Source organism: Sapajus apella, unplaced genomic scaffold (genome assembly GCF_009761245.1).
Source record: "Sapajus apella isolate SASKATOON/1434 unplaced genomic scaffold, GSC_monkey_1.0 scaffold43, whole genome shotgun sequence".
Classification (NCBI taxonomy): domain Eukaryota; kingdom Metazoa; phylum Chordata; class Mammalia; order Primates; family Cebidae; genus Sapajus; species Sapajus apella.
Window position 1 is genome coordinate 19,664,493 of NW_022436983.1, and position 27,790 is coordinate 19,692,282.

At 43.4% G+C, this 27,790-nt stretch overlaps 1 protein-coding gene and 1 long non-coding RNA gene across 4 annotated transcripts in view; one reads left to right on the plus strand and one right to left on the minus strand.

The window, feature by feature from the left end:
• Positions 1-27,790, plus strand: part of ARID1A (AT-rich interaction domain 1A) — an 83,417-nt gene that overhangs the window by 3,514 nt on the left and 52,113 nt on the right. The gene's annotated exons all lie outside the window — the stretch shown is intronic.
• On the minus strand, positions 21,430-27,215 carry LOC116566523. Its single transcript, XR_004275896.1, has 3 exons — positions 27,079-27,215; positions 24,276-24,281; positions 21,430-21,456 (listed from the first exon to the last, which is right to left on the minus strand). It is a non-coding gene; the product is annotated as an uncharacterized LOC116566523 (long non-coding RNA).

Consider the following 27,790-nt stretch of genomic DNA (forward strand, 5'->3'; position numbering starts at 1 on the left):
TTGAAATTAGCTTTGTTTGATGGTGGACTTGGAGCTCTTTGCCTTGATTCTACATCTTCCATGATGTTCTGCATCAGGGCAAGAAATAGGGAAATGTTACATTGTTTTTCTAGTGTTGGAAAAGTTTTGTCTTAAAAGACAGCATCCTCTAGTCTCTGGGTCATCCTATGGTCTGTACCTCTTTCCCCGCATTCCCCCTGTTTTCTCTGGTTTTGGCTGAAAATTTTACCTTTCTTCAAAACTATTAGAATAAGTCATTTAGGGTAAGTCAAGTTTCATTTAAAAGCAAAATCAATTTGAATTTTACTGGTTTGGGAATATTTAGTCAAACTCTTTAAAGAAAAAGCCAACTTTTTTGGTATAATGATTTCTGTTTTTCAGTCTTTAAATTATGGAACATTTTCTGTGTAGATGATAGGAAAATAGATACAGCCCCTGTTTGGAAGGCTGTCTGTGCTGCCTTTGGATGAATTTTCTGATCTCTTTTATTATCAGTAGACCCACACAACATAGATTCCTGTTTAACTTCAGTTCAGTTGCCTACTCACAGAGACCCAGGGAATGTGCTGATGAGCATTCACTTGTGTAAGAGACAGTGCAGCTTCCAGTTTTGTGGACTGCTTCAGGGTGTATGGTAGTAGTCTAGGTGAGGGCTGTAGGTTCAGACTTTGTTCTGAATTCCTCTTTGCCACTTGAGGATAAAACTCTTTTCAGACCATGATGTTCTAAATATTCTTAAATTAAAAAGGCTTGCTCTGCCCCCATCTTTCCCTGACCCAGTCATAGATTCAGAAATTTTTTTTGCAGAGGCTGTGCGTGGTGGGTCACGCCTGTAATCCCAGCACTTTGGGAGGCTGAGGCAGGCAGATCACGAGGTCAGGAGATCGAGACCATCCTGGCTAACACAGTGAAATCTTGTCTTTACTAAAAATACAAAAAATTAGTTCGGCATGGTGGTTTGCACCTGTAGTCCCAGCTACTCAGGAGGCTGAGGCAGGAGAATCACTGGAACCTGGGAGGCTGAGGTTGCTGGGAGGCTGAGGTTGCCGTGAGCTGAGATCATGCCGCCGCACTCCAGCCTGGGCAACAGAAAAAAAAAAAAGAAAAGAAAACTTGGCAGAGACTTAATTAATAAAGCTAAGGTTGTTAACGTTTTCATTTCACTCTGCCCGTATGAAATAAAGATTAGGTATGTGTGTGTATTGTGGCTATGTCTTTATCACAGGAGCTGGGAAGATCCCAGCAGACAAACTTTTCCTTTATCCCTTTTTGTGAGTAGTGTATCTCAAGGTGTTGAATTCCAGTACTGATGAAATAGTTTTAGGTTACTTACACACATGAACTTGATTTAAGGCTTTTTATTGGGACACTTTTTAGCAGTAATACATAGAGAGTAGTACCAGTTTACCAAGGTAAAAAAATGAAATACAGTAAATAGTCCAGGATGAAGCTGGATTTGACTGTAGAAGTTTGATTGTTAGTTTCTGCTATGGAAATATCAAATGGTATTTCTGACTCCTGGGAAACAGATACAGGAATCCTGGATTTATTATGGGAATGCCTACTGGCAGAAATTCTAGGCTGGCTGAAATACAGGACTCTTGGAGCTCTCTCAAGTAGGAGGGACCAGGAAAACCACACTGAGATGGCACTTTAGTTGTGGGGGTTTCATGTTTCTCTACTGTTCATGAGAGAACTGGGGTGATGAGGATTGAGATGGTGGTGTGAGAACCAAGAAAGCAGCCAGGACCAAGTTTGGCTTCTTGTGTATTGGGCCCCGTGAGGACTTTTTAGGTCTCTTTCTTTGTGTGTGACATGGGTAACCATGACAAGCAGCACCTGCTGAAACAGGATGTCTTGGATTGCATTAAACATTCATGTGTTGGATTGACTCCTGTAGGGTGTAATGTCTACAGTAGGCCTTTTGCAAAGAGGTTAGTGAACTTTTTTAAAATGTGGGAATAAGCTAACAAAGTAATGGGGAGGGCCCTTTCCTATTCCCACCCCTCAAAAGGTTGTATTGATTGGCTTCAACTCTCAAAAATTCTAGAAGCAACTGAAGCTTGTAAATATGGTAAAAATGTGGTATTCAAATGTATGGACATTGAGTTGTTCTTTTTTGCCAGTGAGCCTTTAGATTGGTCATTATCATTACTGATGCACCTTGAGTTGTGTGTTGCGTTAGTGGTAAAGAGCACAGGACTCACACAGGAGGAGGAAGGAGGAGGCTTAGATTCCACATACAGCTTCAGATTAAGCTGTGTGACACTGGGTAGGTCATTTGCTTTCTCTATTTTTCATTTTCTCCTCATCAGTCTGCATGACCTTCTCACTCTCTGATGCTACACATTTGTGCTTCCATAGCTGGCTTGTTATGAGGGCAGCTTTCTGTACATATAGCAGGGGTCTTGAGACCATCTTTCTTCCACTGGCCTGAAGGAACTCAAAGCTGTTTTCTCCTGAGTATTCACAGGAACAAGCTTTGAACAGTTGGGTGCCATGGTGGTCTGTGGACCTTTACAGAAAAAGCTCTACCAGACTGTTGCCTTGAAACTGTTAATCTGTTTGTCATTAGTCATTCCACCTGGCTGGTAGTTTTAAAACACTAAATAGTCATTGGAAAGTTAGGCAGACTTCATTAAAGCAAGACTTCAAAAATAGTTGCTTCAGGATCCCCAGGAGGCGTTTGCACTTGGGGTTGGGGTGAGGAATGGATATTCATAAGTTCAGTGTTAATATTCTACTTCTTTTGGGGAGGGGTAGGGAGAGAGGGAGCATTAAGTTCTCCAGACTCCTGGTGTTTGGGCAGGTCTAGGTCTGGTTTGGGCAGTTGGTTGTAATCTGAGTGCCTGGACTTGCCCTGTAAGTTTTGCTGAGAGAGAAGCAAAAGTTCCTGAGACTGGAAGAGGAAAAGCTGTGTTTCAGGGTCAATTTCATAGGTGCATTTGTTGTTTCATATAGCTATCGTTTTAAAAACTACATGGTGTGATTTGCACATGGTCCTGGAAATGTTATTCTTGCTCTTCTCCAGCACACCTGAATTTCCATTCTTTCTCTTCCTGGCTTAGTAGTTTAGAAGTGTAATTTAGGCATATTAGAGGAAGGCAGCTTCCCTTTATAAAGGAGGGGAAAAGGTAGAGGGAATGGTGTTTGATAATTCTCTGCTTGATACAGCATCTTCTTCATCTCTGAAGGAACCAAATGTTTCAGAGCTTTGTGTAAATACTTGCTGAGCTGTCAATATGTACCCAGGAGGTTTCTGTAGTAAGATGTAAACGGTTCTATAGAATGTTTGACAGGCAAATTAATAAACAGTTTTCAAGCAAAAGTAATGCTAGCCTCCTCATGTGGTGGAGTAAAATAACACAGGGGAAAAAGATTAGGGGATAGATAAAGGGTAGTGCTGGGGGAGGGCAGTGAGTGTGGAGGTAAGAAGTGATCTAAAAAAAAAATTGAAATGGAAAGATGCTGCCCTGGCAGTGAAACCTCTGTGGCCCTGGCTCCATGCTAAGTTCAGGGCTTGTGGTATTCTGTTAAAAGTCAATTGCAGTTCCATAGTGAAAATAGAAGTTTGGAAAGACGATCCTAAGTGTCAGTAGTAAGGTAAGTATTGCCCCAAAAGCTTGGTTTATGAGATTTTGAGGTTTAAAGGATAGCTTGGTGAGATTTTTTTTTTTTTTTTTTTTTGGCTTGAGTTTATATTTCTGGATTATTAGAAAGGAGAAAAAAGATACTGCAGTTTGAGTGTCATCTTCATCCTCAGTCTTGCCATTGTATTTGGGATGATAAGCCTACTACCCAAGGGCCTGGGTTTATTTATACAGTTATTACTGGACTTCTGTGCATCACTTATGATAAAGTTAATATACCTCTACCCCCTATTCCTGGGTCAGTACAAAGTCCCAATGTTTGGGGACTCACTAAATCTTATTTGAAGGATTATGTGAGTAGATACAGTCTTTGTTTTTGAAATTACCATTTTAGGATTAAAAACATATCTGGGTTTCTTCAGTGACATATTCTTTTTATGGAAGAAGAAGAATAATCTATGAATATTTTAGCTGTCTGCCTGTGATACTCTGCTTGGTACCCTTGTGGGATGACCAGATTTGCCTTCTCAAAATCTCTTTTTAAACTTGACTCTGACACCAGTTTTCTTTTTTCTTTTTTTTTTTTTTTTTTTTTTTTTGAGACGGAGTCTTGCTCCATCGACAAGCTGAAGTACAGTGGCGTAATCTTGGCTCACTGCAACCTCCACCTCCCTGGTTCAAGGGATTCTTCCACCTCAGCCTCCGGAGTAGCTGGGACTACATGCACATTCCACCACGCCCAGCTAAGTTTTGTATTTTTAGTAGAGACAGGGTTTCACCATGTTGGCCAGGATGGTCTCAATCTCTTGACCTCGTGATCCACCTGCCTCGGCCTCCCAAAGTGCTGGGATTACAGGTGTGAGCCACTGCTGCGCCTGGCACAGTTTTCTTTATAAGAAGTGTTTTTTCAGACCAGAGTCCTGGAAGTGCCCTTTTGACTTAGCTGTTTATATAGTAGCAGGGAATATGAATGTAATTATGGCTCTGACCATGATTTTTAGGTTCAGCTAACTTGCTACCAAAGGCTATCAGCTTGTTTTAAAACAAAACACAAAAACTTGGATTGACACTGATAGCTTGCTTAATATTGCATAGTTCTTTCCCAGTATGTTGGTGGTGAGGGTATTAGAACTTCAGACATACTGCTAAGAGCATTGTTTCAAAGTCAGAGAGATCTGGAAATTCCAATGGGGGTGGGAAATAGCCCTGTGTAATCATACCAGTTAGGTACTAGGAAGAGATTTAGAAGGTAGAAGCAATATCTCCTTCAGAGGAATTTCGTTTTCTTGGGAAAGCATGCTTATGTGCACATATCTGGAAAACTTGCAAGCAAGGCTTTATAAATGCATATAGACCACACTAAATATGTGAGCTGCAGGAATTAGAGAAAAAGGTTTAATCAGTTTGGCAAGGTTAACCTGGGACAGCTTTTCAGAGGCTTTTTTTGTGAGGCTAAATGTTCAAGAAAGTTAAAATACTAATTAGCCTTTTTTTTTTTTTTTTTTTTTTTGAGACAGATTTTTGCTCTTATCGTGCAGGCTGAAGTGCAGTGGCACCATCTCAGCTCACTGCAACCTCCGCCTCCAATGTTCAAGAGATTCTCCTGCCTCAGCCTCCCAAGTGGCTGGGATTATAGGTGCCCACCACCATGCCTAGCTAATTTAATTTTTGTATTTTTAGTAGGGACAGGGTTTTGCTATGTTGGGCACGCTGGTCTCGAACTCCTGACCTTGTGATCAGCCCGCCTTGGCCTCCCAAAGTTCTGGGATTGCAGGTGTAAGCCACTGCATCTGGCCTAATTTACCTTTTCATAATGCCACTCTCTTAAGTTCCATGGACTTAATAGAATACACATTGCACATCCATCTCCAGACCGGTAGTTGTCTCAGTGTTCAGTGACTTTGAGAATTTGGACTCCCTGAAAAAGAGTGGTTCCAGGGTCTTAGTGGTTCCTGTGGTTAGGTAGAGCCTTTGGTACAGACTGCTAAGTTCTTGGCTAGTTTAGGGGCACTTTTCTAGTAAATGTGGGTTTGGAAGGTCACGTCACCTTCAGACTTGTGTGCCCTGGACAGCTCTGTAGTAGTTGGTGGTTCAGCTTTGTTGGTAAGTGTACTTTTTCTTTCTTGGCAGAGTTAGTGGACCTTTCTTAAAACAAGAGCCATGAAGTTACCTACTGGGACTCTTAGGCTACTATTTCTGAAGAACTGGGAGCTGTGCTCAAGCCAAGTTGCTTGTGTTAGACTTTATGTTGAGATTGATGGGTTAAGTAAGCCTGCACATAACGCTGTTTGCTCATCTATTCATAGAAATGGCCTTTAATACTGGTTTTGGCCATGCGTGGTAGCTCATACCTGTAATCCCAGCACTTTGGGAGGCTGAGGTGGGAGGATCACCGGAGCCCAGGACCAGCCCAGGCTATTAACATGGAGATGCCTATCTGTACAAGACACAAAAATTGCTGGATGTGGTGGTATGCACCTGTAGTCCCAGCTTACTCAGAAGGCTGAGGCTGGAGGATCACTTGAGCCCAGGAGGTTGAGGCTGTAGTGAGCCATGATCGTGCCAGTGCACTCCAGCCTGGGCAATGCAGTGAAGACCCTGTCTCAAAAAAAAAAAAAAAGTATTGTTTTTTTATTAGATTTCTATGGCGAAGCGGCTTACAAATGCTTAACCCTTGTGGAGCCTCTGGAATAAAGTGATTTTGGTTTCCCTTAACCTGCTGGTCCATGTATGGTTGGGCCTTGGCCCTTCACTTGTCAAGGACCATCAGTGGATACTTAATTGCTAAAGATTCGTGGATTGTTCAGTGCCAGGCCACTATAATGCTTCTACCTGGAGAAGGATGGGTTACACTGCTCCAGCACAGAAGTACTGGGGTGTGGTTTTTTTTGTTTTTTGTTTTTTTTCAGAAGGAGTCTCGCTCTTATTGCCCAGGCTGGAGTGCAATGGTATGATCTCGGCTCACTGCAACCTCTGCCTACTGGGTTCAAGTGATTCTCTTGCCTCAGCCTTCCCAAGTAGCTAGTAGCTAGGATTACAGGCATGCGCTGCCATGCCTGGCTAATTTTGTATTTTAAGTAGAGACAGAGTTTTTCCATGTTGGTAAGGGTGGTCTTGAACTTCCAACCTTAGGTGGTCCGCCTGTCTCAGCCTCCCAAAGTGCTGGGATTACAGGCATGAACCACTGCACTTGGCCTTTTTTTTTGAGACGGAATCTCACTCTGTCACCCAGGCTAAAGTACAATGGTACCATCTCGGCTCACTGCAACCTCCACCTCCCAGGTTCAAGTGATTTTCCTGCCTCAGCCTCCCAAGTAGCTGGGATTACAGGATCCCACCACCATGCCCAGCTAATTTTTGTATTTTTAGTAGAGATGGGGTTTCACCATGTTGGCCAGGCTGGTCTTGAACTCCTGACCTCAGGTGATCACCCACCTCGGCCTTCCAAAGTGCTGAGATTATAGGCATGAGCCACCATGCCTGGCCTTTTTAAAAAATAAAAAAAATAAAAAAAAAATAAAAAAAAAAATAGTCTAACCTGTTGAAAGTACTAGAGTCTGGACTAAACACTCTAGTTTAGAAATATTGCTTCCAACTTCTTTTTTGCCTTGCCATTTTGGCATTTTGCAAAAGTGCATTTTCAGTTACTCAGAATTGGGCACCATAGTTCATCTCCTATGGATAACGGTTATTTAGGGGCTTGAGATGAACTTTTTGATCAATCCCAGGTTTTAGAGAAATCCAAGCTAGGGTGAATATTGACTTAACAGCCTTAAGTATTCTTTCTGAAATTGCCCCTCCTCTCCATTTAAATGGATGAAATTAGTTTTTTACTGAACGTGAAGGGACGTCTGAATGAACTTCCACTTGTTTTTGTTAGTCACTTGTGCATAGCTGGAATACTGTCTTGGGACAGGTTGAGTCTATTTCTCAGTGGCTTCTATATTTTCTAAGGGTGGACTGGAATGGGAAGAAGTCCCAATGCCAAGAATGCTTTCCAACATGCTGCAGAGTAGGAAATTTGATCCCTAAAATGTTGACTTAGTGTTGGTTATGGTACATATTAGAAATCACCCAGTAATCCAGGACAGATTTTTGTCACCCTCCAGGAAGTTACGTTGATGTTAAATACTAAGGGGCTTTGGGTACTGAGCTAAGTGCTCTGCAGGCCCAGAGCATTGCTTGAATTGCTACCCATATGAAGAGGAAATGTGCCATGTGCCTTTTTTTTCTCTCTCTTTTGCATTTGAGCTTCCTTATGGCTTTGTTGCTTTTATGTTCCCAAGTCTGCAAAGTTAGATATTAGACTTCCTCCTCCCTTGGCACTGGCACATTCATGATTTTCCATGGCTCAACACCAGCAGCCAAGATTCTTGTATGCTTTTCTCTCTTAAACTTGTTCGTTTTCAGCTTGCTTGTTTATAGGCTTCTCTGTTAAAAGGAATCCTCCTTTCCCCTTAAGATCTAGCACCGGGGGAGTTTGGGAGTTGGTGTGATATCAGTCATTTAAAAGCTCACTTGCTGTGTGCTTGGTGTTTTTATTTTGCCTTATGTTTCCTTGAGGTCACAACGTGCTTGTCTGCTTGTCGGGCTTGGGTGAGTTTGGGCCCGGCTGTTTACTCTCAACTGCCGTGTACTTTGACTTTAAGAAGAGTGTGAGTTCAGCCACGTGGTAGAGGATTACAGGCTACATAGTGCCGGGTGCTTCCTTTGGAGGAAACAGATACATCTTTGGGCTCTTGTTGCCTAGTGATTTCTCATGTCTGGGGTAGACATTATTGCCTTCTATTGTCCTTAGAGAACAGGGCAGAAATGCTGGGAATTAGTTTATTACTGTGTCTTCTCTGGCAAATATGTATGTCTTTTCCCTTGCCCTTTGGGCAGCATTCTGTTCTGGTTCTATGGTGTTGGAGTTCACAGGCTGATTTAGCATTATGTGAAACTCTTAGTAATTTAGGTTTGGATAACCTTTTAGTCTCCATATTTCTTTTTTTTCCTTTTGTTTTGTTTTCTTTTTTTTTTTTTAAGACGGGGTTTCACCATGTTGGTCAGGCTGGTCTTGAACTCCCGACCTCAGGTGATCCGCCCGCCGTGGCCTCCAAAGTGCTTGGATTATAGGCGTGAGCCACCGTGCCCGGCCTCCTTTTGTTTTCTTTTTTAGCTAAATTGAACACTATTCCAAGGAGGTAGTCTCCAGATTTCTAACATTTTGCTTGTTTAGGGTGTAAGCTGCTTTGGAGTACCGTATTACAAAGCTTTTGGGGAATAATTCTATAGGTAGTTTATCTGTACCTGGGTCACAGATCCTCACCAGGATCCTGACTTTTTTTTTTTTTTTTTTTGAGACAAGAGTCTCACTCTGTTACCTGGGCTGGAGTGCAGTGTCACTATTTCAGCTCACTGCAACCTCCACCTCCTCCATTCAAGAGATTCTCCTGCCTCGGCCTCCCGAGTAGGTGCCCACCACCATGCCTAGCTAATTTTTGTATTTTTAGTAGAGACAGGGTTTCTCTTGGCCAGGCTGGTCTCATACTCCTGACCTTGTTATCCACCCACCTCAGCCTCCCAAAGTGCTGAGATTACAGGCGTGAGCCACCACACCTGGCCTAATTTTTGTATTTTCAGTAGTGATGGGGTTTCACCATGTTGGCCAGGCTGGTCTCGAACTCCTGACCTCAGGTAATCTGCCCACTTTGTCCTCCCCAAGTGCTGGGATTACAGGTGTGAGCCACTGTACCTGGCAAGGATCCTGACTTTCAAATGATGATCATCATGTATTTGAGCACTTTGTATGTGCTGAGCACTATGCTTGGTCATTTTGATGAATTTCCTAATTTAATCTTCAAAACTGTATAGGAGGTGGGTTCTATTATTAATCTTCCTGCTTTACGAATAAGGAAATAGAGTAAGACAAGAAATTTGATCTAGTTAAATAGTTGGTAAAACGTAGAGTTGGGTTTCTCTGACAAAGTAGACAAGGTTTGTCTGACTCTTCAAAGGTATTATACTCTAAAATGCTGATTTTGTTTCTCCAAAATAAATTACTTCGGCACCGAGATTGCTTAGGACACTATTTTTGCAATACCCTAGAACTCTTTTTTTGTTTTTGAGATGCAGTCTTGCTCTGTTGGCCACGCTGGAGTGCAATGGCATGGTCTTGGCTTACTGCAACCTCTGCATCCTGGGTTCAAGTGATTCTCCTGCCTCAGCCTCCCAAGTTGCTGGGATTGCAGGTGCCCGCCACCAAGCCCTGCTAATTTTTGTATTTTTAGTAGAGATGGGGTTTCACCATGCTGACCAGGCGATCTCGAACTCCTGACCTCGTGATCCACCCACCTTGGCTTCCCAAAGTGCTGAGATTACAGGTGTGAGCCACCGCGCCTGCCAAAGCGCCTTGCCAGCCTGGAACTCCTAAATGGGGTAAAAGACTGAGAAGCCTTTAGTTACAATTTGACATTGTGCCTAGAGCTCTCTCCTGTCAGTCCCTTCCATCCCTTTGATTTAGGGTTTTATTGTTTTGGATTTCTGATGACTGGCCATAGCACTTGATTTATAGCTACCTTGTGATTCCAATGGTGAGAACTGGCAGCATTTGGTCCTTGGGTCCCCTCCTTCTCAAGGGATCTTTGGGGTTTGGAGTGAGATTCAGGGTCTAAGATAGAGTCCTTCCCTTTGATCTGAGTAAAAGTGACTTGAATTACAAAAATATGTGCAGAGTGATATTACTTTTCCAGAAACATGGAGCACTTGCTGAAGAGGCAGGGATTATTGTCTTAATTTGCCACTTGGGGGAAATGAACACATAAAGTTTAGTGCCATGTGCAAAGTTTCATGGCAGAGTCATCTCTAAAACCTAGGTTTAAAGTTTCCTTAGGGCAGTATGACTTCAGGCAAGTCACTGAACTTCTCTGAATCTGTATTCTCAACTATATAATGAGGAAAAATATCAACTTTGAAGCTATAGTAAATATTAGATATGTGAAAGTACTATTTGTTTATCAAATACAATTCTAACATGACTCCTGATTGGTCAATTCCACAACTCTCTCTCCTACTCTGCAACAGTCCTTTTCAGAAGCAAGCCTCCAGAATAGTTGACAATACTACTCCCACCTCCTTCCTGTGCATCTGCCAATCTACCTCATATTCTCCTCCCTTGCACCCAGCACCCCTGGAATGCTACCACCCTGTTACAGGCAGGAGGCCAGAAAGATGACATAGGAAGATTGCAGTGCTACCATGGAAGTTCCCCGCCCCAAAAACAGGTCCCCACTGGGCCCTAATTCTCATTTCAGGGGAGATAGAATTGAGTGGTTAAAGCCAGTATTGGTCTTTACCAAATTCAGATTAGCTACATCTGAGTTATTGTAATGTTTTGTTTGGTTTTGTTTTTTTTTTAGAGGAAGTCTTGCTTTGTTGTCCACGCTGGAGTGCAGTGGTGCGATGTTGACTCACTGCAGCCTCTGCCTCCTGGGTTCCAGCAATTCTCCTGCCTCAGCCTCCTGAGTAGCTGGGATTACAGGTGCATGCCACCACACCTGGCTAGTTTTTGTATTTTCAGTAGAGACAGGGTTTCTCCATGTTGGCCAGCCTGGTCTCGAACTCCTGAACTCCGGTGATCCGCCTGCCTCAGCCTCCCAAAGTGCTGGGATTATAGGCATGAGCCACCACGCCCAGCCTGTAATGCTTTTTTTTTTTTTTTTTTTTGTAATTAAAATTTGTTTTGAGGCAGGGCCTTGCTGTGTTTCCCAGGCTGGGGTGCAGCAGCTATCAACAGGCACAATCACAGCCCATTCTCAAACTCTTGAGAAGACTGCCTCAAGCAGTCTTCTTTCCTCAGCCTCCCAAGTAGCTGGGCTGCAAGCACATGTCACTGACCAGCTATCAGCGCTTTAAAACACACTCACACAGCCAGGCGTGGTGGCTCATGCCTGTAATCCCATTTTGGGAGGCCCAGGCGGGTGAATCATGAGGTCAGGAGTTCGAGACATGGTAACCCCGTGTTGGCCAGGCTGGTCCTGAACGCCTGACCTCAAACCATTCGCCCACCTTAGCCTCCCAAAGTGTTGGGATTACAGATGTGAGCTAGCGCCCCTGGCTCTTGCTCTTATAAGGGCACTATGCGCATCATGGGGGCACACCCTCATGACTTAATCTAACCCTAATTACCTCCCAAAGGCCCACCCTCCTGTTAATAATACCATACCACTGGAGGTTAGTGCTTCAACATACTAATTTCAGGGGTACATAAACATTCAGCCTGTAACGGGAGAAGAAAGAAAATATTTTTGAGATGGAGTTTTACTATGCAGTAATGATAAATTCTAGTCACAAAACATGTCTGCTTGTTTATTAGGACTTGGGGGCTCCCTGCCTTCCATTTCTCCTCTCTTAGTTCTTTGACAAGATGGCATGAAGATAATATGGACCTGTGGTCCTGGGATTTTAATGAAGGTGGGGAAGGTATTTTAAGATCTTGACTGGCAGGGCACGGTGGCTCATGCCTGTAATCCCAGCACTTTGGGATGCTGAGGTGGGCAGATTTCTTGAGCCCAGGAGTTCAAGACCAGCCTGAGTAACATGGCAAAACCCTGTCTCTACAAAAACAAAAAAATTAGCCAGGCATGATGGCACGAGACTGTGGTCCCAGCTACTTTAGGGGCTGAGGGGAGGATCACTTGAGCCATGATGGCACCACTGAACTCTACCCTAGGTGATGCAGCAAGACCCTGTCTCAAAAAAAAAGTCTTGACTATGGTGGTCTCCAAATATGACAAATACAGTACGCTTTCCCAAGAAAGTGATTCTTGAAAATGCCACTTAAGGCCAGGCGCCGTGGCTCACACCAGTAATCCCACCACTTTGGGAGGCCGAGGCAGGCAGATCACCTGAGGTCGGGAGTTTGAGGCCAGCCTGACCAACATGGAGAAACCCCATCTCAATTTAAAAAAAAAAATAAAATGCCACTTAAAGGTCAGTGTTGTAGTACTAATTAAATGCCATAATGTCCCTTCTGCCCGTGATGGCTGTCTGATCTGAGAACAGGGCCTTGGGTGATTTGGTACTCTCAGTAGGCCTTTACTGACCTCACTCTCTTCCTCACCCCCTACTGCTTAGTGGCCAGTCTGAGTTTTGCTGTGAATTTCTTACCTTGCGTCTCTTCTTGTGAAGTTTTCGTAAATAAACCCTCTAAGTAGGCCGGGAGCAGTGGCTCACACTTATAATCCCTGTACTTTCTGAGGCTGAGATGAGAAGATTGCTTGAGCCCAGGAGTTCGAGACCAGCCTGTGCAACATAGTGAAACCTCATCTCTACTAAAAAATTTTTAAGGCCGGGCACAGTGGCTCACGCGTGTAATCCCAGCACTTTGGGAGGCCAAGGCGGGTGGATCACGAGGTCAGGAGTTTGAGACGAGCCTCGTCAACATAATGAAACCCCGTCTCTACTAAAGATTAAAAAAATTAGCTGGGTTATCTGGGTGTGGTGGTCCACGCCTATAATCTCAGCTACTCTGGAGGCTGAGGCAGGAGAATTTCTTGAACCCAGGAGGCAGAGGTTGCAGCGAGCCAAGATCGTGCCATTGTACTCCAGCCTGGGCAACAGGGTGAGACTCCATCTCAAAAAAAAAAAAAAAGAATATATATATATATGTATGTGTGTGTGTGTTTTAAATTAGCTGGGCCTGGTGGCATGCACCTGTAGTCCCAGCTACTTGGGAGGCTGAGGCAGGAGGATCACTTGAGCCTAGGAGTTAATTGGAGGCTGCAGTTAGCCCTGATTGTGCCATTGGACTGTAGCCTGGGCAAGAGAGAGAGACCCTGTCTCAAAAAAGAGGTTTTCTTTTTTTTTTTTTTTTTTTTTTTGAATAAACTCCCTAAGTAGATTCCTGAACAAGCCACCTCATCTCTGGAGTGAATGAGGTCTCTCTGAGGGGTGGACATTTGAGCCAAGACCTGCCTGTCCCCAGTTGTATGACTTAATGAATAAGGATTGTGCTTGACACAGAAGTGGTCAGGTGATAAACATTAACAGTTCAAAGACTAAGGGTAGAGCCAGTATTCTAATTCATTTGGACTTTCTGAACACCTTATATAGTTTATTTGTCCTTCCCATTAAAAACAAGTTTTCTGCTACCAGGCATCTTTTTCCTCCTGCCTGAGAAGCATAGCTGTGATCACTGTGACCCAGCTGCAATGAAGGCAGTAGTTTCCAGGAGGAAACAACAGTTTGATCTGTGATTTCATATGTATAGATCAGTACTTTAGTAGGGAGTCAGAGAGAGAGAGAGAGAGAGAGAGAGAGAGAGAGAGAGAGAGAGAGAGTGTGTGTGTGTGTGTGTGTGTGTGTGTGTGTGTGTGATTTAAACTCATTTTATCACTTTTAAGCTTTATTTTCTCTGTCTTGGCTTTCGTTTTGTTTTTTTTTTTTCATTTTCTCCTTTGATTTCTAATTCTGTGTTAGTAGAATGCAGAGCGCATGGAAACTCCAGTAACTTAACCACACCAGAGCTGGTAAAATGTCTGGAAAAAAAAACTGGAGATGCAACGTATACCACTTTCAGCCCAACATCATTTCGGTGAAGATTCTTAGTATCTGTTTTCCTCTCTTGGAAAGGCCTGACTAACTAGGAAATGTCTGTGTCTGATTAATAAGGCCTAACTAGGCCTGGCTAACAGGAAGTGTCTATTGTGATTAATAAGTTCCTAAATGGTCTCTACCTCTTCTCATTTCCTACTTTATTGCCTTTGGTCTGGAGACAGATTCCTTAATCTGTTTTTGGGGTTCTCTTGGCCCAGGACAGATTTGACATTGTTTTTCTGTCCAGTTTTTGATTTCAGTCCTCTGCTTTCCCAGTGCCACTTTGAATTGGCTTCTTTAAAACTCCAACATAAAACCTCAAGTGACCAATATGTGGTCTCATTATGGTATTTTGGGTTAAAATAAAATGAAATGGAGATAGCAGGGCTCACCCAGCCAAACACATTTACCAAAGGGAAATTTTGGGCCAACATAGACTGCGAAGTGGGTAGGGAAAAAGAGGGTTAAATGTTGGCTAGTTTAGAATGCCAAGTATCCATCCCAACTTGGTTATACTAGCCAGAGACAGCAAAGAAGAGAGACAATAAGCTTCTGAAAAGCAACTGGTAACTGGTCTGGCCCTGTACACTCCTGGGATAAATCATGAAGCCAGGGTCTCCTGTACATACTGTATAGACAGTGGTGTAGATGAGGTCGGTATATGCCAACATACTTTTGGAATGTTGAAAAGAACTAGAAAATTTGTAGTACTCTGGTTTTCCATCCCAGGAATTGCTGACCTTAAAACTTGAGGATTTAAATGCATCTAAAATCTTTTTTTTTTTTTTTTTTTTTTTTTTGAGACAGAGTCTCGCTTTGTCACCAGGCACCAGGCTGGAGTGCAGTGGCGCAATCTCGGCTCACTGCAACCTCCACCTCCCAGGTTCAAGCAGTTCTCCTGCCTCAGCCTTCCAGGTAGTTGGGACTACAGGCACACGCCACCACGCCCAGTTAATTTTTTTTGTATTTTTAGTAGAGACAGGGTTTCACCATGTTGGCCAGGATGGTCTCGATCTCTTGACCTCATGGTCCGCCCGCCTCAGCCTCCCAGAGTGCTGGGATTACAGGCTTGAGCCACCGCACCCGGCCTATAATCTTATTATTATTTTTTTTTTGAGACTGAGTGTTCTTTTGTTTCCCAGGCTGGAGTGCAGGGGCTTGATTTCACTATGTTGGCCACTATGTTGGCCAGGCTGGTCTTGAACTCCTGACCTCGTGATCTGCCCGCCTTGGCCTCCCACAATGCTGGGATGATAGGCATGAGCCACCGTGTCCAGCCCTATCTATAATCTTAATAAGGTTGACTGTGCACTAGCCTGTTCCGTAACTTGTTTAATTGTGCCTGCTATATGTATATAGTTCAGAGTGGACTTAGGGGGACCTAGTGAAAGACTAGTATTTTGGGGTAGTAGGGCAAGGCAGCCCTAGAAATTAATGAAATAAACACAGTGCCATTGCTGTTGTTTCTTCGTGTTTTAATGAAAATACAGTTCTTGGGCTTGGTGTGGTGGCTCACGCTTGTAATCCCAGCACTTTGGGAGGCCGAGGTGAGCGGATTGCCTGAGCTCAGGAGTTCAAGATCACCCATGCAACACGGTAAAACCCCGTCTCTAATAAAAATTAAAAAATTATCCAGGCGTGGTGGTGTGCACCTGTAGTCCCAGCTACTCTGGAGGCTGAGGCAGGAAAACTGCTTGAACCTGGGAGGTGGAGGTTGCAATGAGCCGAGATCATGTCATTGCACTCCAGCCTGGGCAACAGAGCGAAATTCTGTCTCAAAGGGGGGGAAAAAAAAAAAAGAAAATTCAGTATTTGATTGGATTGATGTAGAAGCAAGATGACAAACAGAATCCCAGACTGCATGTAAATTAAGTTCCTTCAGCTCAGAGATAGGTCATAGATATCTTTTTTAGTATAGAAGGAAAGTCTTTGGCAGGAGACAGAACTATGTATTAGAGAAATTTAGGATCTTTTTTGTATAACTGAAAGACTAGCTCAAGTTCGAAGTTGTAGTTAAAAATGGGAGAAATGAAAAAAAAAATGAGGCTTTGAAGTTTTGTGGCTAGGGGCAGTTTTTATCTTTATTTGTTTGTTTTCAGCACTTATCTACAAATCATTTTAACATGGAAGAGGGAGGAATATTTTAGAAACTAGAAGCACTAGATGCATTTAGAAAAAAAGCTGGAATGTATGCTCCTGGGTAAAGCTCTGTAAGGTTACTCTTGCCCCTCCATGAATTCCTTAAGTGTACCATATCACTTAATGGTAGGTAATGATAAGTAGGGCAGAAAACATCAGAAGGACAGTCATGCTCAGTTGGGCATGTGGTCCATCCATACCAAGGTCCTTTTCCTAGTAGAAGCACCAGAGGATGGTCTGTGGGAAGAAGTACCTTTTTCTGGTTTCAACCTGTATCACCTCATGTGGGGAACAAGTTTTTAATTTTTGAGCATATACTGGGATGCAGTATACCAATGTGTCTTTGGGTACCATCAAGATTTCCTAGACTTTGATCATATTTTCCACTTCTCCAGAATTTTTAGGATAAGAACTTTTTAAAGTTCACTTAATTGGCCAGTCCTGTTGTTGAATTGTTGTTTAATTTAAAGCATAAACTATGCTGGGGACAGTGGCACATGCCTGTAATCCCAGCTACTCCAGAGGCTGACACAGGAAGATCAGATGAGCTCTGGAGTTCCAGGCCAGCCTGGGCAATGTAGGGAGACTCCTGTCTTAACAAAAAAAAAACCCATGAAATAGTTGGGTCTTGCCAATGTAAGAAGTCATATGACAGAATCTTTTTTGAAATACCTGTGTCTGCTACATGCTAGTTGCTTACATTAATGCAACAAACACTTATTGAGCTTCTACAGTGAATCAGGTAGTATGTTATGAACATAGGATTCATAATTCCTGCCTCCGTGGAGTACTTTATAGTGGGGGAATAATATGTAAGCAGATAAGCACAAATAACTATGTAGTTACAATTGTAATAAATGCATTGGAGAGAAACACAACTATTTTCTAAAATGGATTTTTATTTATGCTCACCTTGTCTAGTGGGTGGCTTTGTACTCTTGAGCTCTTAGGATGGGTGCTCGTCAGTTCTGAGTCCCTTTCCCTCTAGGGTCAAGTTTTTTTTTTTTTTTTTTTTTTTTTTAGGTGCAGTCTTGCACTGTTGCCCAGGCTGGAGTGCAGTAGTGTGGTCTCTGCTCACTGCAACCGCTGCCTCCCAGGTTCAAGCCATTCTCCTGCCTCAGCTTCCTGAGTAGCTGAGATTACAGATACCCACCATCATACCTGGCTAATTTTTGTATTTTTAGTAGAGATGGGGTTTTGTCATGTTGGCCAGGTTGGTCTCAAACTCCTGGCCTCAGGTGATCCGCCTGCCTTGCCTTCCCCAAGTGCTGGGATTACAGGGTAAGCTACCTTGCCTGGCTATCAATGCTCTTCTTTTTGTGGTGCTGTATTGCAGGACATTGGTATCTTGCTCCACAGGTAATAAATGCCAGTAGCACTATAGAGTTGCTGTTTGACAACCAAAAAAGGCACTTTCATACATTTATTTTCAAACACTTCTCAGTGGTTGGTGTTGCCCTGGTTGAAAACTACTGGCTATACTGTCAGGATTCTTGGAAGGAGCTTTGAACAAAATCCTCTGGGAGAACAGACTGAAAGTAGGTGGTGCTTGAGACTTGGACTGGCCAACCCTTTTGGTGTCTGACTTGTGTGTTCATGTTTTTTAAGTAGGTATTTTGAAACTGCTTTCAACCCCGTTTTGCCGTTTCTCCTATTGAGGGTGAAGAGAGAGAATTAATGTCTATTGTGTGTGTACTTTGTGAACTGGTACTGTAACAAGCATTTCACATACTTATCATCTGAACTGTTTCGTATCTTTGTTAAACAGTTTTTAATCCCTGTTTACAGATAGTTCTGGTGCCAAGAGGTGAAGTGACTTGCTCAAAATGGTGTGAAACTCTATACGTTTTTTTCTTTTTAAAAAAGTACAACTTTAATTTATTTGATTGTCAGTTAACCTCCAGTTGATGACTTTGGGCTTCTGGTCTTAAGTGAGTGTATGGGACAGACCTTAATTGTTCTACAAATTTCTAAGCTCTACTGCCAGAAATTTAGCACTTGTTTAGGAGGATGATAGCTAACATTCTGGGTGCCAGAGGATTCAGTAACGAAACACATACAGACATATAGATTAAACAAGATAAATAAGTGAACTATGTAGTATGCTAGTGATACATGCTTGGGAGAAAAGGTTAATCAGGGACCAAGTATAGGAGTGTGCAGGATTAAAATCTTAGATAAGTTCACCAGGGAAGGCCACACTGAAGTGATGTTTGACATAAAAGTGAGCTATACTAATATCTGGGTGAAGAAAGTATTCCAAGTGGAGGGATCTGAATACAAAGGCTGTGAGGCTAGAGAATGCCCAGCTGATTTGAGGAACAGTTTTTTTGTTCTTTATTACTTTATTTGACCCTGAAGTGTCGTACTACTATCTGTTGTTGATGAGGAAACTGAGAGACGAAAGTTGAAAGTACCGAAGGGGCAGAGCTCTTAAGCTACTGCCTAGAACTGGCCATGTACAGTAGTCCTCCTTTATCTTTTCGGGGATGTCTTCCAAGACCCCCACTGGATGCCAGAAACTGCAGATAGTACCGGACTCTATATGTACAAATGCCCCTTGGTATCCGTGGGGGCCTGGTTCCAGGACCCCCTGAGGATACTGAAATCTGTGGAATATATAAAATCGCATGGTATTTGCCATATATACTATTAATATGTACATCCTCCTGTATATGTCAAATCATCTCTGGATTATACCTTATACAATGTAGATGTTACGTAAATAGTTATATTGTTTAGGGAATAATGACAAGCAAAAAGGTGTACACATTTGGCATAGGCACAAACATCATAGGCCTAATTATGTTTTGGTTTTTTTTTTTTGAGACAGAGTTTTGCTCTTGTTGCCTAGGCTGGAGTGTAGTGGTGCGGTCTTGGTCTTGGCTCACTGCAGCCTCTGCTCCAGGGTTCAAGCAATTCTCCTGTCTCAGCCTCCTGAGTAGCTGGGATTACAGGCATGTGCCACCATGCCAGTAATACATAATTTTTATATTTTTAGTAGAGATGGGGTTTCATCATATTGGTCAGGCTGGTCACAAACTCGTGACATCAGGTGATCTCCCCGCTTCAGCCTCCCAAAGTGCTGGGATTATAGGTGTGAGCCACCGCGCCCAGCCTAACTATATTTTTTATCTGAAACTGGCTGAATCCATGGATGCAGAACCCATGGATACAAAGATTTGACTATACTATGTTTTTTCCTATACATGCCTACCTATGATAAAGTTTAATTTATTTATTAGACACAGTAAGAGATTAACAATAACTAATGATAAAATACAACAATTATGTGATTATGGTCTCTTTCAAAATATCTTATTATATGTAATGTTTTCAGATTGTGCTTGACCATGGCTAACTTAAACTTTAGAAAGCGAAATCAAGGATAATGGGGTACTCCTGTAGATCCAAAGCATTTCGGTTCAGCATTAATGGGGATAGGGATTGCCAGGCCTCTAGAGTTTCACTTTCTCTTCTACATTCCCCTTTCCTGCTTTTGGGTGTAGGGGAGCATTTGTTTGTTTTTTTACACATAATTCTACCTCTGCCTACCTGAAATTTATATTCTAGTCAAGGATACAGATAGCAAGCAAGATAAATAAGTAAAGCATTAGTATGTTAGTGATACTTGCTCAGATGAACAAGAAAATCTGAGACTGAGTATAGGAATTTGGGAAAGCTTGATTTTGACTGAGAATGTTTCTCATTTGGGAATCTGAGGTACATTTCTGGTTTTTCTCTACTGGCCAGGCACTACCCTCTCCAAACCATTGTTTGGCTAAGGAAAATGAATGTACATCCGAATGAGACACACTGTGCTGGAGATGGATTGGCACTATAACAAGCATTTCACATACTTTTCATTTGAACTGTCTCATATTTTTGTTAATCAGTTTTTAATCCCTGTTTTACAGATGGTTCTGGTGCCAAAGGATGACGTGACTTGCTCAAATGGTGTGAAACTCTATACTTTTTTTTTCTTTTTAAAAAGGTACAACCTTCCAGCTTGGCCAACATGGTGAAATCTCATCTTCACCAAAAACACAAAAATTAGCTGGGCATGGTGGTGCAGGCCTGTAATCCCAGCTACTAGGGTGACTGAGGCAGGAGAGTCACTTGATCTGGGGAGTTGGAGGTTGCAGTGAGCTGAGATCGCCCCACTGCACTCTAGCCTGGGCGACAGAGTGAGACTCTGTCTCAAAAAAATAAAAAATACAACCTTAATTTGATTGTCAGTTAACCTTTGGCCATGTAGCCCAAATGCGCCCAGACTGAACATAAGAATGTCTTGAGATTAAAAATGCAGATTCCTGGCCAGGCACAGTGGCTTATGCCCGTATTCCCAGCACTTTGGGAGGCTGAGGTTGGCAGATCGCTTGAGCTCAGGGGTTCAAGAACAGCCTGGGAACATAATGAAACCCCATGTCTACAAAAGCTGGGTATGATGGTGTGTGCTTATAGTGCCAGCTACTCAGGAGGTTGAGATGAGAGGATCATCTGAGCCCAGGAGAGAAGGTCGAGGCTGCCATGAGCCATGATTGCACCCCTGCACTCCAGCCTGGGTGACAGAGTGAGACACCCTGTCTCCAAAAAAAGGGGATTCCTGACTGGGCCCCCATCCCAGAACTGCTAATTAAGAATCTGGAGGGTAGAATTGGATTGAGTAGCTGAGGAGGTTGAGGTGCAACCTGGTTGATTGTCTTGACCACTGCCTCATGAAGTTGGTTTGAGAACTGGGATTGGACCCCTGATGTACTACCTCTCAGTTTATTGCTCTTTGCACCTGGTTGTACTGCTTCCTTTGAGATAAAAAGTTGTAAAGAAGGGGGTGTTTAATTTTATTAGATTTTGTTTCATAGTTTTCTTGGAGTCTTTTTTGTTTTTTGAGACGGAGTTTCACTCATGTTACCCAGGCTGGAGTGCAATGGCGCAATCTCGGCTCACCGCAACCTCCGCCTCCTGAGTTCAGGCAATTCTCCTGCCTCAGCCTCCTGAGTAGCTGGGATTACAGGCATGCACCACCATGCCCAGTTAATTTTTTGTATTTTTAGTAGAGACGGGGTTTCACCATGTTGACCAGGATGGTCTCGATCTCTTGACCTTGTGATCCACCCGCCTCGGCCTCCCAAAGTGCTGGGATTACAGGCTTGAGCCACCGCACCCGGCCTCTTGGAGTCTTAATATTGTTTTTTATAACCCTAGGTTTTATTGTTTGTTTGTTAGTTTTTGGAGATGGAGTCTCGCCTCTGTCACTCAGGCTGGAATGCAGTGGCCGATCTTGGCTCATTTTGACTGCCACCTCCTGGGTGCAAACGATTCGTCTGCCTCAGCCTTCCTAGTAGCTGGTACTACAGGCACACGCCACCATGCCCAGATAATTTTTGTATTTTTAGTAGAGATGAGGTTTCACCATCTTGGCCAGGCTGGTCTTGAACTCCTGACATCGTGATCCGCCTGCCTCCCAAAGTGCTGGGATTACAGGCGTGAGTCAGCACACCCGGGCTAACCCTGGATTTTAAGGATACCTGAAGGGATTTTTTTTCCAGAGAAGTTAATTGGTTTCCTTAGTGGCTTTTGTAATTTGTTTGAAGTAGGGAGAAATTGGTTAGTTAAGTTTGGTCATGGAAAAAAGTGTTCTTCCTCATTTTAGGAAGAGTATTTTCTCTGGAAGTGATAGCCACCTGTTCTGGAAAAGGTGGCTAATGAAAGTGCTTTGGACGAAGAGAGAACGACTTATCATTGGTTGGAATTTATTAGTTTGATACTCTAGCTGCTTTATTTGAAGGGCTTTTTCTGGTGCCAAAGAAACGAAGTATCAGTCACCTGGTTGCAGTTTTTCTGGCATGCCTCTTTTTGTTAGACAGCTGTGAGGTGGTATTATTATGGGTGGTTCTCATAATCTGATTGAGTTTTGCTAGATGATTCAATGACTTTTCCCCTTTTGGTCTCCCTTTTCTAAGCTTAGTGAGTTTTCTCTTCTGGTCTGGAAGGATAGAGATGGTAGCCTATATATCTCTAAGCCTGAAGAGAATGAGGCCTTTGGTCTTGTTTTGCATGACTCTCAAGATGTTTTTGGTTTGACATCTGACTGCAAGCCCCTTCCTGGAGGTTTGATCAGGCTGGTGCTTTAGGGGATATCATCAGAATGGGCTAAGTCTGCAAAGCGGAATGTGTCCAGATCTTCTGGAATGGTTTCTGTAAGCAGAATGGGGTAGATAGAACTTTTCACTGATTGCGTGGTGGTTTTTTTGTTTCTGAGACAGAGTCTCACTCTGTCGCCCAGGCTGGAGTGCAGTGGCGAGATCTCGGCCCACTACAACCACCGCCTCCCAGGTTCAAGCGATTCTCCTGCTTCAGCCTCCCGAGTAGCTGGGATTATAGGCATGTGCTACCATGCCGGGCTAACTTTTGTATTTTTAATAGCGATGGGGTTTGGTCATGTTGGCCAGCCTGGTCTCAAACTCCTGACCTCAGGCAATCTGCCTCCCAAAGTGTTGGGATTATAGGTCTGAGTCACTGAGTCTGGCCAATTTTTATCCCATTTGGAAAACTGTTTTTTAGGGTGGTAGTTGCAAATAGTTGTTGGTGATTCCTCTCTCACCAAAGGCAGATGGTCAGTTTGTTTAGAACTTGAATGAACTAGAATGAAGAAATTGTGAAGTAGAAAACTGAGGTATGTTTCCTAGGTTATGAATGAAAAGAATCATCAGCTCGGCCTAAGGAAATCTTTTTTTTTTTTTTGAGACAGTCTCCCTCTGTCAGCAGGCTGGAGTGCAGTGGTGCAATCTCGGCTCACTGCAACCTCTGCCTCCTGAGTTCAGGAGACTATCCTGCCTCAGCCTCCCGAGTACCTGGGACTACAGGCGTGCACCACCATGCCAGGCTAATTTTTGTATTTTTAGTAGAGATGGGGTTTCACCATGTTGGCCAGGATGGTCTTGAGCTCTTGACCTCGTGATCTGCCTGCCTCAGCCTCTCCCAAATTTCTGGGATTACAGGCGTGAGCCACTGTGCCTGGTGGCTTCAGAAAATCTTTAGTGTTGTCTCTGTTGAAGCCAAATGAGAAGTTAGAAATCTCTTATTGTCCTAGGTCATATAAACAGTTATGTTTCCCCACTATTTAAGACAAGATAAAGGTAGTCTCCTTATTTTAGGAGGCAAGGTCTAGGGGTAGAACTAAGACCAGCAGGTTTCTGGACAATTTCTCCTCAGTTGGGGATTAAGGGGTCCTTGACTAGTCTTCAAAGAAGGCTTAAAGTACTAGGTGATAGAGAAAAGACAGGATAAGGGGCATTAGATACAGATGTCTTTGGCTGGGGAGAGAAGGGACAATGAGAATGATTTATGCTGGTCATTTGTATACCAGGGTACGTAGAGTGATTTTTTTTTTTTTTTGGTGGAAGGCTAGTCCGTCCTAAGATACTGCTCCTGAGATCTAAGTGAGCCACATGGAGCTGGGAAGCTCAAAACTGTTGGTTGGGAGAGGCCTTAATTTTTATACTGGTCCCTGCCTGGAATGCTCTCTCACAGAGGAGGGTCCCATACTGGAACTGGTTCAACAGCTGCCGCCTGTCCCTGGAATCACAGGAAGCGGAGGCCGGGGTGCCTTTGTATAGGAGCTCTGAAGCCAGACAATAGTTTGTGCTGGCGGGGCCATGTGGCAAGTCATGTGACCTGGGGCTGTTTTCTGCCGGGGTCCTTACCCATCTGTTCTCTCGGCTCTTTCTGGGTTATCAGGCGCCAGTCCAAGTCCTCCCAGGCAGCCAGCTTCATGGCCAGAGATTACGAGCACTAACCTTCCTGGCAGGGGCGGTGTGGCTTCGAGTTTATGCAGATTAGCCATGTGTTTCTCACTTCAAGGCGTTCCACAGGAAAAGCCTTTTCCTGTGTTTGGCTCTCAGTGGGCGGTTCCCAGCTTACTGTACTGGGACTCAGCAAGCAGCAGGCATGCACGAGAGGGATCACAGTACACTGGCCCCCCTCTCCATTCCACCTCCAATGCTACGTCACCACAACACAACCACTCGCGCTCTCATACTGTTGGTGTCATTCATTCGGTGCCAAGATTGCTTTAAAAAATTCCCTTGGCCCCAGTTCAAACAGGAGTACAGCTGGGATGTGTTAGATTTTAGGCAGTCTGCCCTCAATTTGAGATGAGTTATAAATAGCAGTGCCGACTTCCTTAACTACCGCTCTCTGAGGTAAAATGCAGGTTAATTACTGTGGGAATCAATTAGGGGGGTTCTTTTGGTTAAAGAGCCAGGGATGCATTTTTTTAATTGTTATTATTAAAAGTCATGTAACAAATCTAGCCAGGAATAAATTGAAAGCACAAGGAGTAAGAAATAATATTTAAATGTCCAAAAGCCAAGGTTATGATTCTAAGTTTACACTGGCCCCAAATAGCATTTAGGATGACAAAATGAGTGGTGGTCAACACTTCTCCCCTCTGATGGACACCTTTTTGGCAGCCCCTGACCCATCCCTCTCTGTTCTTATACTTGATAGCCCTTGGCACTGTTGAGTGCTAAATTTAGTTCCTTAGGGTTGCTGCCTGGTTACTTCTTTCTGTATCCTTGGATTGGAACTGGAGCTTTCCTCAGTTGGACTTTTATTTAAATAAAGAAGTTTCTCTTTCCTGGTGCCATTGCCACGTGGTGTGGTACATTTTTGTGAATGGTATCTCTCTACTTAGAAGTTCTGAGTTCTTGGCTCTGTCTTCTCTGCTCTTGTCTCAGTCATGGTCAGATGGAGATTTTGCAGCTATTTTAATCTGTGAATTTCACGAAGCTGGTTACTTTGGGTATAAGACATTTAGCCCCCGTCCACCTTGAAGTCTAGGCTGTTATTTCAGCAGTTTCTGAGGGTCATTTTGGTTTTCCTTGATGGAGTAAGTTGTAAGAGTTTCTAGTAGCCGACTAGTCTGGAGGGTCTTGTAATTGTTTGCTTGGAGCAAGGGAACTCCCTATGGAAGGGGTTTGTCTGCTAGCTGTTTGTTCTGAATATATTCAGAAGGACAAGCCTACTAGAAGTCCTTGCCTTTGATGCCCCTAATCTGCATCTTTTGATACATTTCATTTGGCAGGCAGTTTATAACATGGCTGGTGATCTGGAAGGAGATAAGTGGTGGATGGAGATGAGGAGTTTTCTTATGGCTCTTTCCCCCTTTATTTTTGTTTTTTATGAATTCAGGAGAGTATATAGCAGGGGGCCCGACTTTGCTGATCAAGGGGCAGCATTTTCCTCTCAATTATGTGTCTCTGTGGCAGAGCCTTTGCTTTTGAAGTGTAATCACGGTAATCTACTCCTGTGGTTTCCCATTGAAAGGATTTCCTCTGTCTTTCCCAGAGTGGAATCTCTGGATTTTTGCAGCTAGGGTTTGGTGTTTCCATCTCTTGCCTTGTGCCTGCAGACTGCTGATACTGGCTTTTGTATCTTGCATGTAGGGATTTTCTGTCCTGAAATTGCTACTTTCCAATAAAACTGATTAGTGAAGATTTAAGGCTCCTTCTCTGTTACAAGAGATTAGGAGATGGCATTTCATCTATAACTGCAAATCACAAATCTTTCACGATCGTTTTAAGTATCATAGTGTGAGTTAGGTCCCTGTCCACCTACCCTTCTGATCTGAGCAGGATGTCTAACTTTGACAGGAGACCTGAGTAATCTGATTGTTTGAACTGAATATATATATACTTAGCTTGCCAAATAGGCTGCATATTCTGTTGATCATAAGCCTTTTGTGATGGGAGGGAGTCAGAAATCTGATGACCAGAAAAAGGAAGCATCTTCATTTTATTTTTAGAATAAAAATTTCTTTGATGTACATTTATTTTTGTCTACAAAGATTCTTAAAGTCGAGGTGGGACCTTCCTTGAACCCTTCATAGCCCTTGTGTAAGTAATTATACTTGATTGGGAGTGCAGGCCTCCGTGTCAGAGAGGAAAAGGTGACTTGTCCTTAGCCTTTTGTTTTCAAGCAGTGTATATGGGGATGCCCCCGAAGTTTTGAAATTCTCCCTGGTATAAACTTTTTTTTTTTTTTTTTTTTTTTTGAGACACAATCCTGCTCCGTTGCCCAGGCTAGAATGCAGTGGCATAATCTCCACTAGCTGCAGCTTCTGCCTCCCGGGTTTAAGCGATTTACTGCTGACTAGCTGGGATCAACAGGTGTGCGCCACCACGCATGGCTTGTATTTTAGTTAGAGAAGGGGTTTCACCATGTTGGCTAAGCTGGTCCAGAACTCCTGACTTCAAGTGATCCACTTGCCTCAGCCTTCCAAAGTGCTGGGATTACAGGCATGAGCCACCGTGCCCAGCCTTGTTTTTTTTGTTTTTTGTTTTTTGTTTTTGTTTTTTCATTTTTCTCTCTTTTTTTCCCCCCCAAGACAATCTTGCTCTGCTGCACAGACTGGAGTGCAGTGGCATGATCTCGGCTCACTTCAGCCTCCACCTCCCAGGTTCAAGTGATTCTCACACCTCAGCCTTGGAGTAGCTGGGACTACAGGCATGCACCATCACACCCAGCTAATTTTTGTTTTGTGTTTTTGCTTTGAGATGGAGTTTCACTCTTGTTGTCCAGGCTGGAGGATAGTAGGGCAATCTCGGCTCACTGCAACCTCCGCCTCATGGGTTCAAGTGATTCTCCTGCCTCAGCCTCCCCAGTAGCTGGGATTACAGGCGCCTGCTACAGCGCCTGGCTAATTTTTTTGTATTTTTAGTAGATACAAGTTTCACCATCTTGGCTAGGCTAGTCTTGAACTCCTGACCTCGTGAGCCACCATGCCCCGGCCCCCAGCCAGATTATTCTTAAAGTGTACTTGTTCTCCCTTGAATATTCCCATCCTTATATCTCCTCTTTCACTTCAGTCCAAAAAAAAATTTTTTTTTTAACCTTCAAAGTCATAACCTGTGTTAGGGTTAGATTTAGGGTATGACCCTGGCCTTACGGCTGGATTTAATTTGGGCTTTGTCCTCATAGTGTCTCCTACCCACTTTTTGGACTAGGACAGCATTGCACAGTGAACAGTCACTGAGCCCAAGCTCTGCGCTTAGGTATTTGGAAGCGCTTTGAAGATAAAACACCTGATCTCTGGCTTCCCAGAACTTAGTCTTGAGAAATGCAATCAGTTAGTTGGAATGGTTAGCTGCAACTAAGTGTTAGCTATTAGGACGCTAACTGAATTTACAATGGAGCATTTAGAAATGTGGGAGATCAAAATGTGCTGAAGATACAGCAAGTGGCTTCATTTTAAAAGGTCAAGTTTCTGTTACTAGAAGCCACTGTGGATGGGAGGGCAGGGCAGGATGCCACTGCATAAAGCTGGGCATATATATACAGTATGTGGGGAATCTTAGAGTAAGACTGAAAAAATGTGGAAAACTGGACCACATTGTAGAGGGCTTTAGAGCCAGGTAGAAGCACTGTTTATCATTACTAATAATTGCCACCATTTATTGGACATTTAATTAACAGGTACT